A 12519-nucleotide genomic window follows, 5' to 3' on the forward strand; every position below is an offset into this window, starting at 1 on the left:
TTGAATGTGACTCGTGTATCACAAGGCACTAACTTGAAAATACAAGCCAGCTGTGATCTGCTCCATGCAAAATTCCGCTCAACCGATGCTGGGGAAAGTGGCAGCTGGAAATCTACTGTTTGCAGCAGCTTTACTTTTCAGTGGCTCTACTTTTAATAAGTTGTCCAGTTTCTGTCAATTTGTGGGACTCCAGTTCCTTTCTAAAACACAGTGCTACAAATATCAACGTGAATATTTGTTGTCAATTGAAAGGACATTCTCTGACAAACGGTTCAGGCTAGCTGGCAACGGACAGTGTGACAGCCCCGGATTTTCAGCAAAGTACAGCACTGCAAAGTACTGCACATACCACTTTCAGGACATGGAAACTAAAAAAATTGTGAGTTCAGTGGTCGTGCAGGTGTCCGAATTTAAATCGTCAGCGGCCATGGAGAAACATGTTTTCATCAAATCCCTGGAAGATCTCCAATCGAGGGGAATGCAAATTGACCGCATAGCCATGGACAGTGATGTTCAATAGCCAAGACTTTTCAATTTGATGTATGGCATGTTGCCAAACCAATCAATTAAAAAATCTCAGCTGCTTGGAAAAAAAAAAAAAGAAGGTTCTGAAAATATTTTACACTGGTCCCAGTCTTTCAGCAACCATCTTTGGTGGAGCTCCAAAACTTGTGGTGGGTCTGTGGAAATTCTAATAGAAAAATGGTGGTCACTAATGCACCACTGTTCCAATGTTCACTCTTGGACAGAAAACCAACATTTCCACCAATGTGCACATGGACCTTTGTCACCGGAGCAGGAACACAAGAAGAAGTGGTTGATTGCATCTTCACCTCCACACAAAGCTCTTGAGAAGATTTGATAAAAATCTAGCAAGAGATCTGAAGGGACTCTCAGAATTCTGTCACACGGGAGATTTGGAGGTGTTCCACAATGTGTGCCTAAAGTATAGGCCCAAGAGATTGAATTTCGGCATAGACAGGATGCAATATAGGACATTACTAGCGGTATAAGCGCATAACGAGAACGTAGGGGGTGAACAATCGAGGATTGTAGGAAACTTTGGGATGCTTCATTACACAATGGCCTTTACGAAAAGAAGCAAAAAATGGGTGGTCAAGCCAATATACCAGGAAATGGAATTCGATTTTGTGAAAGATCTTATTATGACTGTCTTGGACATACATACTCACGGAATCACGCATGATTTTGTTCGGAGGACACATACATTGCCACAAAACATAGCAAACGTGCCCTGTCCACCTAAAGCACAGCTCATGGAACAGTTCACTTCCCGGTTCAAATGATTACCATCTATTTCTTTGTTCAACAATATTTATATAAAGTGTCCAAATAAAGCGCCCAATTTGACTTTTGAAATGCATCCTCTATAACAATTTTTTTTTCTCCAAGAAGTGCCTTTTTGAGAATGCCATACAATGTAACGCTGTGCTTTCACACTTCCCAGTTTCGTCGAGCTATTGTGGGACCTTCACTGATCGGGGGAGGGTCAGATGAATAACAGCATGAAAGCAACTTTGGGGTTCTGCAGTTGCCTTACCAAACACTTGCCCAAATAGCCGAATAACTACATGTCCCACAAAAGGAATGAGACCTAGGCTAGATAAGATACTCGGCACGCAAGAACTACTGACTGTAAGCAAAACAGCACATCAAAGGGGGTTGTTGGTGAGAAATAGCTGCACTCTGACCTATATTTTCATGGGGGCATGTGTTGTGGGTCGTTGCTAATGTAAGGAAGGAGTGGGTCAGTTGAGTCCCCACCCGCCATACATACTACAGGAAAGTGACACCTTGCTCTTGAATTCGTGGGGACGCCTCCTTTGCACTTCTGCAGCCATGGGGAAGAAGGTCCTGACATAAGCAGAGGTGGGGATTGCTAGACACCCTTGGACTCCATTTTGTGTACCCTCGGCTCCAACTTTGGACTAGGCCGCATTCTGGCATTGCAAAGTTTCCCCTCCCCTCAGCAGCGCTGCGCACAGCGAGCACTGACAGCCCCCACCTTTTTCCTATTGTGCCTGTGCCTCCCAAGTCCCTTTCTCACGGATGCACTGAGACAAGATGTTGTGGATAAAGAATTAATTAAGTTCATACTTCCTCTGAGATCACTGTCCTATGTGTCACAGGGCCAAACCATGACTTGTAGTTCATCCATCTCAACAAATGTGCTCCTGCACCTCTAACCCCCGCTGCTGGAAAATGACTGCTTGTTCAACCTTGTGCCCCTCCAATGCTATTCTTTTGATGTACCAGAAGCGTGACCCTGCCTTGCTGACCACCCCAGCGTGCCTCCTAATAAAACAAGGCCCCAGTTAGTGTATTCCGTCCTAAACTAACATGTCACTCCACCCCCTTTCTCGTTCTGATGTGCCAGATCTGTCAGCTATCAATCCCGACCCCCGCAGGTTACCTCGGGGGCAAGACCCCCACACCCTTCACCTCGCTAGTGACCCAAAGTGGGATAGTACAAACACACATGTGCAATTTATAGGCCTCTAATATATACTTTAAAGGTGTAGTGATGATCATTATTTAATGCATGTCTTGGATAAGTGTGTAGATCAGTGTGGGGAGTGAGTGCCTTCACTATCGCATGTCTAATCACAGGGGCTGATCTTTGATTTGCAGCCTTCAGAGTCGTACAATTTCAAACGCAGTGGGGGTAGGTGTCAGCGTTACCAGAATATCTGACCAATACAGAATAGGTATATGGGGGGTGAGGTTGAAGTGGTGCTGTGTTAGGGTCTGGAAACCAGATGCGTTCAAGGATAACTGGGGTCATGGGTTCAGGGGAGCGTGGCCTGGCAGGAGGGGGTTGCAGCAGGGCTTGCTCAGACATTCTCGTCCGATCACATTTTGTCAGGGCATGACACTCGCTCCTTGCAAAAAATGTTTACGTCATTTGCTGTGTGAACAGGGGACGAGCTGAGCTGACAGGTGGTGTGGGCTGGCTGTGGGAGTCGCTGGGAGAGAGTGAAGTTCTCCAGAGGAACATTACAAATAAGGCTTTTGGAAGTAAACTAACTAACTGTTTTCATTAAAAAAAGTAAATTACTAGAAATTTCGTGCGGCCTTGGTGGATGGCAGCAAACAATTCATTTTGTTTTTCAAAAATATAACGCCACTGTGGTTTGACGGGCTATTTGCTCGCATTCCGAATGAAGGTCAGCGGCTTTGATTTTTGCTTGCGAGCTGAGCAAACCCACGCATCGTACACAGTATAAGGTTCAATTGTTTTTCAACCTTCGAAGAAAGGGAGGATTCCGAAAGGAATGAGTGAAGGGAGGGGTGTAATACCGCCAAATATGATAAGGTTCACCATTCCAAAACTGGACAAGGGAACATGTAATTTCATTTTATGAAAATTCGTTGATCTGAACGGAGTCTCTGCGTTACGCCAAGAGAATGGAAATGCTGAATACTATGTAAGTTTTACTGTAGACGATTTATAGACCAACGAGCCATTGTATCATTAGCCGACTGTTATTGCTGGTTTACACTGTACTGGGTTGTTGTTTGTGGCATATTGCAACGACACGCAAATACAAACTGTGTGTGTACTTGTCTTTGTCCCGAGCACATGGACAGTCCAGCATCGAAATGCATGTAGTCCACATCTGGGTTCCCCCAGGTTCCACAAACGCCAAATTCTACGCTAATATTTAGTTAAAATATTGTCTGTGTTTTTCGAATTGTAGCGTCAGCTTCTGCATCCCATTTCGAGCTGAACATACTGTCAAAAGCCTCTTTCTTTCTCACCTTGTTCTCCTTGCTTCTGTTCTTCCGGGATGAGGCTTCTTTCTTTTTCACTGACCGTGACTTGTACAGGCTGGAACGCAAGTCACCTGGTTCCAGCGTGGAAGCCGGCTGCCAAGCCGGTAGCGTTCGAATTCCAGGAACAAATGTCAATGAATCCAGGAAGGAAAGTAAAAGAAGGTAAGGATTGGAATGGAGAGGGTTCCAGGAACTAAGAAGGAAGATAGAAATACACAGCAACGCACAGAGCGAACTCAAACAACGTCTAGTAACTCGTAGGTGTAGAGTTGAGATGCGTGGAGCCGCGGGGGCGTGCTGGTTTTCTAGAAAGCTGGCGACTGCACGCAAAGGCTAGACTGCAATGGTTCTGACTTGTCGGCCATCTTGGATGAATTGCAGTGTTTATGCCGCGGTGCATCATGGACCATGAAGTCCAGAAGGGTCGAATCCGGCTACTCATGACAGTATGCCTCCTCCTGAGCCCCGACCCACCTGGTTTGCTCGGGTGTATTTGGTGAAACTTCTGCAGTAGACGAGGAGCATTCATGTTAGAGACTGGTTTCCATGTACGCTCGCAGGGGGGATAACCCTTCCACTCTACCAAATATTGTAGTTGGCCTAGTCTATATCTGGAATCGCATATCCTGGAGACTTCGAATTCAACCTGATCATTGATGAGCACAGGATTAGGTCTAGGAATAGTCTGATTGGATTGTATATATGGCTTCAATAAGGAGGTGTGAAAGACTGGATGAATTATTTTCCAAGATTCTGGGAGCTGCAGTCGATATGCCACTGGGTTAATGATTTCTTTGATGGTGAAAGGTCTGTAGTACTTGGTAGACAGTTTATTGGGCCGTAGATGTCGACGAAGGAGTTTGGAGGATAGCCAGACTTCATCCCCTATTGAATAAGAAGGGCTAGGTCTCCGCTTGGCATCTGCATATCGGTTAACAGCTATCTTGGCCTTTTCCAGATGTTCCTTGGCATCCCTGTGAACGTTTATCAATGTTTCAATCCAGGAATCCACTGCAGGGACCGGGGTTGGATGTAGTAAAACTTATGGTAAAACTGAAGGATGGAATCCTTGACTGCAGAAGAATGGACTTGTCTTGATGGCCGAATGGTCTGAATTGGTGTAAGCAAATTCGGCCACAGGAATCAATAGTGACTAATCATCCTGGACCTTGCTCGCAAAACAGCAGAGATACTGTTCAAGAGTCTGGTTCACTCTTTCGGTGACCCCGTTGGTTTGGGGATGGTAACCTGAAGATAATGCCCGCTGAATGCCTAGTATTCGGCATAGTTGTTTCCAGAACTGGGAAACATACTGAGGACCTCTATCGGAGATGATCTTGGAAGGTAATCCATGGAGCCTAAATATGTGTTCGATAAATATCCCAGCAAGATCAAGTGAGGAGGCTAATTTAAACAGCGGTGTAAAATGTGCTGTATGGGTCAACAAGTCAATGGTAACCATAATATTCGTATATCCCCAGGAAGGGGGTAATTTCACAATAAAATTTATGGCAATGATTTCCCAAGGACGTGTCGGTAAGGTAGGTTGATGAAGACCGGCAGGTTTTCTTTTGTCATGTTTGTTTTGATTGCACACAGCACAGGATTGGATGTAGGCTTTTATGTCAGTAATCATTCTAGGCCACCAGAATTACCTCTGTATGAGATGAAGGGTAGTGGTAATGCCTCGATGTCCTGAATGAAAGGTGTCATGACAGAGAGTCATGATTTTGTTTCTCAGTTCTTGTGAAGGGATGACTAGTCATTTGTCCTTGAAGAGATAACATCCTTAGTGTTCAAGTTCCATTGATTGTTCTGGGTGTAATCTTCCCAGAGATCTGAGGAAGGGGTATGAGCATGGATGTCTTCCAGGAGAAATTGAGCTTGTGCCACAAACACGGTTTTAGGAAACATCTTGGGAAATGCCCTGACCTCGACCGATTCGTAGTCAGGACGTCTGGATAAGGCATCTGCGACAATGTTATTGATTCCCGGAAGGTGGTTAATTTGAAACTGGTACTGAGTGAAAAAGAAGGCCCAACGGGCCTGGCGACTGTTTCTGCATTCCACGGATTGTAGTACTTGCAAGTTTTGATGATCTGTACGTACTTGCACTGGATGTTTAGCTCCCAGGAGTAAATGACGCCAGTCAGTGAATGCTTGTCGGATGGCCAGTAGCTCCTTTTCCAGGACTGAATAATGGCATTCACTAGGTGTCAAGGTGCGGGATAGGTAGGCAATAGGATGTTCCATCTTGTCCTCAAATTCTTATTTTAAGACTGCCCCGATGGTATAGTCAGAAGCATCTGTTTCCACCAGGAAGGTTTGATCTGTATCGGGTTGAGCCAGGATTGGACCTTCTGTGAATTTTCGTTTCAGTTGTTGAAAAGCCTTCTCTTGTTCTGTAGACCAAATAAACGGTGTATCCTTCTTTAGAAGTGCCACGATGGGATGTACAATTTCAGAAAATGTCGGAATACATTTTCTGTAAAGATCTGCAAGTCCCAGGAAGGATTGTATCTGTTTCACAGTGGTAGGCGCAGGCCAAGAAAGTATGGAATCTATCTTGCCCGGATCCATTCCTATTCCATTAGGGCTGAGCACAAATCTAAGGTAATGAACGGTCTGAGCATAAAATAGACACTTTTCAGGCTTGGCCAGGAGTTTGTTTTTATGTAATCGTTGCAGAACTTCCTTAACATGCTCTTCATGGATCTGGGGATCTTTAGAATAAATCAGTATATCATCCAGGTAAACGATAACAAAAAGGAACAACATATCTGAGAAGACCCTGTCCATGAATCGTTGAAATACCGCCGGAGCATTGGCAAGACCGAAGGGCATGACCAAATATTCGAAGTGGCCAAAAGGGGTTCTAAAGTCAGTTTTCCATTCATCACCCTCCTTAATTCGAATGAGATGGTAAACACCCCTGAGGTCGAGCTTGGTGAAAATAACAGCTCCTCGCAAAGCTTCCAAAATATCAGAAATCAATGGTAACGGATAGTGGTCCTTGAGGGTACATTGGTTAAGACACAGTAGTTCAAACAGGGTCGTAGCTCTTTTGTGTTTTTCTTGGGAACAAAAAACAAGGAGGCACCGGCGGGAGACTTTGAAGGCCGGATAGTTCCATTTGCCAAGTTGGTATCCAGGTAATCACGTAGAGCCCTCTTTTCAAGTTGGGATAATATGAACATTCTCACAAATGGAATCACGGCGGAAGACTCAGTTTCTATGGCGCAGTCCTCAGGTTTGTAGGGTGGAAGAGCTTGAACAATATCTGTTGAAAATACGTCAGAGTATGTCTGGTATGATTCTGGTGCACGGATAATGTTGGACATGCTCAAGGAGGATGGTTTGTGGTTCTGGGAGGTTACTGGAAGAATCTGGGATGTGTTCTGACATATACAGTGTGACATACAAAACTCTGAGCCAAGAAACCTGCTGTCCAATTGATGTATGGGTTGTGTTTCTGTAACCACGACATGCCTAAAACCATGGGATAGTGGGCAGCTTTTATGTCAAATCGTATCCTTTCCTGGTGGTTGTTTATGGATAGTTGCAATTCTTTTGTTTGATGAGTAATGGGGCCTGAAGACAAGGGTCTACCGTTGATTACTTCCACTGGTTGTATCAATTCTTGGAGCTCTCTAGGGATGTTATGAGTGGTGGCCCATTCGTGATCAATGAAAATTCCCATGGCACCGCAGTCCACGAGAGCCGGGATAGGAAAAGATTAATTCTCGGTGGATGTCAGAACAGATTGTAGAATCACTAAGATATTCTGTCCTGGAGCATTCAAGGAAGGAATGGATGCGTAGCAGGCATCTTTCTCCTAAAGCTGTGCTTCGCTTAGGATCGGGAGCTGGCGTTTCCCGAACGCCGGTGTGGTGCTATAGGGCATTCTCTGACTAGATGTTTGTCAGAGGCACAGTACATGCAAAGTCCCGTATCGATTCTATGGAGCCTTTCTTGTGGAGAAATTGGACCCCTGAAGGAGCCTAGTTGCATGGGTTCGGGATCCGGGGTACGTGGAGCAGTGCTCTCTTTGGTACTTGGGTATTCACTAGTTGGCTTTGGGAATGTTTTCACCTTTCTTTTCTCAGCCTTTCTCTCCTTGATCCTAAAATCTATCTGCAAGGGAAGATCCATAAAAGCCTGGAAGGTTCCTGTACATGCTACTCTGGCTAGCTCATCCTTTACTTCATTATTTAACCCCCTTCTGAAGAGAGTGAAACTGGCTTCTTGTGACTAATCTGCTTCCTTAGCTAGCTGCTTGAATCGAGTCACATAAGTGAGCTTATCCTGACTCCCTTGTTTAAATTCAAGAAGTCTTTCTTGTGCACTGTAGACATGCTCTGGTCGTTCGAACATAGCTTTTAGGGCATCCACAAATCGTTCGTAGTCATCCAAGAGCTGATCTCCCAAATTAACTAAGGGAGTTGCCCAGGTTAAGGCATTGCCCGTTTCTTGTGAAATCATGAATCCGACATTTGCTCGTGGTGTAGAAAAATAGTAGGGTTTGAAAGTGAAGTGCACTAAGCATGAATCTAGGAATGATCGCAGGGACCTAGAGGATCCATCATACTTGTCCACAACACCACCTACCAAAATGCTTTCTTTGACTGTGGAATCCCGGGATGAGACAAGCTGTTTTAAAGCTGCATTTTCGGCGTTGAGATTTTGAACCTCGGTAGTTAATTCTTGCATACCTCGCATGAGGTCTTGGACTGCCGCTTCCATATCTGTTTCCGTATCAGGTTCTTGGCGTCTGAATCTGTCAAAAGTCTCTTTCTTTCTCATCTTTTTCTCCTTGCTTGTGTTCTTCCGGGATGAGGCTTCTTTCTTTTTCACCGACCGTGACTTGTACAGGCTGGAACGCAAGTCCTCGGGTTCCAGCGTGGAAGCCGGCTGCCAAGCCGGTAGCGTTTGAATTCCCGGAACAAATGTCAAAGAATTCAGCAAGGAAGGTAAAAGAAGGTAAGGATTGGAAGGGAGAGGGTTCCAGGAACAAAGAAGGAAGATAGAAATATACGGCAACGCACAGAGCGAACTCGAACAATTTCTAGTAACTCGTAGGGGTAGAGTTGACGCGCGGAGCCGCGGGGGCGTGCCCGATTTCTAGGAAGCTGGCGACTGCACGCAAAGGCTAGAAGACCGCAATTGTTCTGACTTGTCGGACATCTTGGATGAATTGAGTGTTTATGCCGCCATGCATCATGGACCATGAAGTCCAGAAGGGTCGAATCCGGCTACTCATGACACATACTCCACAGCACTAACTTCTGAAGCAAATTGTAGACTACTTTCCACGTTGTTTTCTCTGTGTTCCCATTGTTTCACGTTTTTGTTCATTAGTTTTCACACAATGCAAAATTGATGGATAAAATGATAAATTATAATAAAGATCGGCTAATAAATTATAACAAAATATCGAATACAAGCGTCATCAGCAACTAGGATTGTGCCAACAACTATGGTTTAGCTGACAGCACCTTTCTTGTGTACATATTGGCCAAGGACATGTCATTTAGCCCTAGGAATTGTTTCAACAAATGTCAGCGATTTAGAGAATCCTTTTTAAAACTACAGAATACAACTCTCGAACGGACTGCATTTTGTAGCTCATAATGTTTGCTGTTATCCACGTTTTGTATTTTGCAAGAAAATTAGCCTCCATCCCAGAAAAAGCCTTCAGCAGCAGTGAACAGCATTGTTAACACAATAAAAGTGCTTTGTACCCGGCTCAAGGCTGTTGGTCCGCAGCCCGACCTATTGGGAATAACTCTACTTTACTTCATCCCAACATGCAAAAGCAAATCTAGCAGCATGCATTTCAATAAACATGAGTGTTTTCATTGCACTGTGCATTTAGCAAGAAGGCTTAGTCTGTGGCTCAGACCAGAGGCTGCTTTAAGCATTGCTAATATGGACAGACCTAGGGGAATACGTGTCAAAATACAGATGTAGAAATTAATGTATTTGTTACATGCAAACCATGGTGGAAGCAAAGACGCAACCTGCATTATTTCTTTCATTTTCAGCTCAGTGACCATGCATGATGTAGTACAATAATTCCAAAAGCAAACCCTTAAAACATGGGAACTTCCTGGGGTGCAGAGGGAATCCATGTGAACATTGCCACTGCCCTTTACAACCAAATCGTCAAATACTGTACAAAAGTCACTCAAAGTAACATTTTATATAAAGCATACTTGACATAATCCAGATCTTTGTGCTTCCCAAGAGGACATATTAAACCATCCAGTGCTTTCCAGATTTAGGATCCTTGTCAGGGAAATAACGAAAATTAATAACCAATGCAGAATCTTAGCCCAGTCTAGTACTAAAAATGCTGCCTACAACCAGAAAATGATGTAGCAATAATATATATTTATATGAAAGAAAACCCCTACCCGTCCAAGAGTAAGTAGCAAAGATAATCATTTTGTGTCTTAACAAAGTTTATCATTAGATCTAAATCTTGATATGAGCAGTAAAAGCTATAAGAATAGGGAGATAAACCAGTAGAAATTGTAATTTATGGCATATGACCATGCCTTTCTTGTGGCTATGGTGATCAAATTCCCTTGTTATAAATTGCCTTCATCATTTTGAATTGTCAGAAGACTGAAACAATGATGTAAGAAAAAAGTGCTTTCCAAATCCTAGGTCCACAAAAAATGAAAAAACTCTAGACACATTCCCAGTTCCTGGAAAGACCCACTCAAAAGTATTGAAAATAAACACGCTGTTAGGAACGGAGCCTACTACTGCTGTGAAAATAAAATGACTACCATGTTGATGACATCATCACGCAGCGCAAAATTTGTAAACTGAATCTTTAGAATAAGCCAACCTGTTACTGCAGAGGTGGTTTACCAAAAGGTATTAAAAGGGGGGGGGGGTGTGGCCATGTGCGCTGCGAGATGGCGGCTTAATCCAAAGCTCCTGCTCCGCTATCATTATTTGCTACCAGAGGGTCACTAAATAATATTTTTTTCTTTTTCCTACAAATTAACCCTCACTCACCTAATACCTTTGCTTTTGGAGAACGTTTCGAGGTTCTTACATGTTTCGGACTGCTACCCTAGCCGAGCTTCTTGTCAGCCATGTCGGGCAGCGTTGGATGTTTGATGCAGGCCTGTCTTTCCATCGAGGTACAAGCTGCATACAAAGTCTGAATTTTCACAGAATGCTGACGTCTTTCCCTGTGTTAGAAGCTTATTCTCGAAGAATTCATCTATGCTAAATGGCCGCTCACATCAATAACTGCTTCTTTGCTATAAACTCAGCAATAAAGGTACTGTGAACCTATTGTGTGGGCTGCAGCCTGTTTTATTCAAAGAAAGGATTTCCTCAAAACTGCCATTAAGTGAAGTAACATTAATGAAGCAGCTTACAGCATCTGGTTTAAGGCTGGCCTCAATGATATAGTTTGCTTTCTCACAATAGTTACTTGAAAAGATAAATAATTTGAGACCTCTGCAAGTATGCTCATACAAAGGTGGCGACTAACTATTTCTTTGGACGAATTGTACATATTGTGACTCTTTGCACCATTTTATCTCATTATCAAAGCTGCACTAACGGCTGTCTCCTACACATAACTCGTATCTCAATAAGCTGTCTAAATTATAAGCAGTACTTTTAATATTTAGATACAATTTGAGACGAAAGGTCTTGTCACTCTTGGTGCACTATAAAATTCTTTTGTGGCCATAATCCACCTTCCAAGATGTCCTCCCTGAAAAGTCAAACAAAGGGCTCTGCTAATAAAGAAGCATCTGTGGCCACTTTAAAAAGGCCTAAAAGCGATTCCCTCCTCCTAACCAAACAATCTTGGAATCAAATATGGAGACTATCTAAATGGAAATCACTTGAGCCCTTTCTGGAGACCACTAACGCCAAATTCCATCTGTTAGATGAAAGATAGATACATTTTGAGAACAGAATTGAAGTGGAAAAAAAGAGTTAGTGTGGCTGAAGACGTCACAAGAGTTGCTCATATGGAACAATCCATACATGCCCTTCAGAAACAAAATGAAGACCTAGAAAATGGAAACCACAGAAATAACTAACTCTGTCTCTTCGGTTTTCCAGAAGGAGTTGAAGGGGACGATGTGACTCTTTTCTTAAGAAAACGTACATTGTGCTTAATATTCAAGGGGCTCATACAATTGGTCCTAAAAGGGCAACGTCCTATAAGAAAAATGCACCAAGAACAATTAGTTTCCTGCTTTTGGAATGCATGCAGCTACAATTGATTCTGCAGAAAGCTAAAGGGATGGAGCATCTGATATGGAATGGCCACAAGATGTTTTAGTTCACAAGATGTATTCAAAATTACAGCTCAACGAAGGAAAGACCTACTCTCGTATCATCCTGCACTTATACAATTAAATGCAAGATATGGTTTGATACACCCATGCACCTTGAAGGTCACCATCAATGTTAAGACATCTTCATTCGAGGCCCCAACTGCCTTAAAGAACTTCGTAAGACAGCAATAAGTGATGGATATAGGCAACGCTAGCCACACATGATCTTCTTTTTCACTTCACCAGATCTTGTCTTATACTTCACCTCATAAGGAACCTCCCTGAAATATTCATCCCTCTGGAAATGTCTACTTAAGGATTTTCTGGAGCATGTTTTCTTTTTCCTCTGGTTTCTGGTCGCTGTTTTGCCCTTTGTGGGATGCATATATACCCCCTTATG

At 43.4% G+C, this 12519-nt stretch overlaps 1 protein-coding gene across 1 annotated transcript in view; it reads left to right on the forward strand.

Annotated features, from left to right (window-relative positions):
• Positions 1 to 12519, forward strand: part of TERT (telomerase reverse transcriptase) — a 679541-nt gene that overhangs the window by 150979 nt on the left and 516043 nt on the right. The window lies entirely within an intron of this gene.

This window comes from Ambystoma mexicanum, chromosome 5p (genome assembly GCF_040938575.1).
Source record: "Ambystoma mexicanum isolate Mex_15411 chromosome 5p, UKY_AmexF1_1, whole genome shotgun sequence".
Taxonomy (NCBI): Eukaryota; Metazoa; Chordata; class Amphibia; order Caudata; family Ambystomatidae; genus Ambystoma; species Ambystoma mexicanum.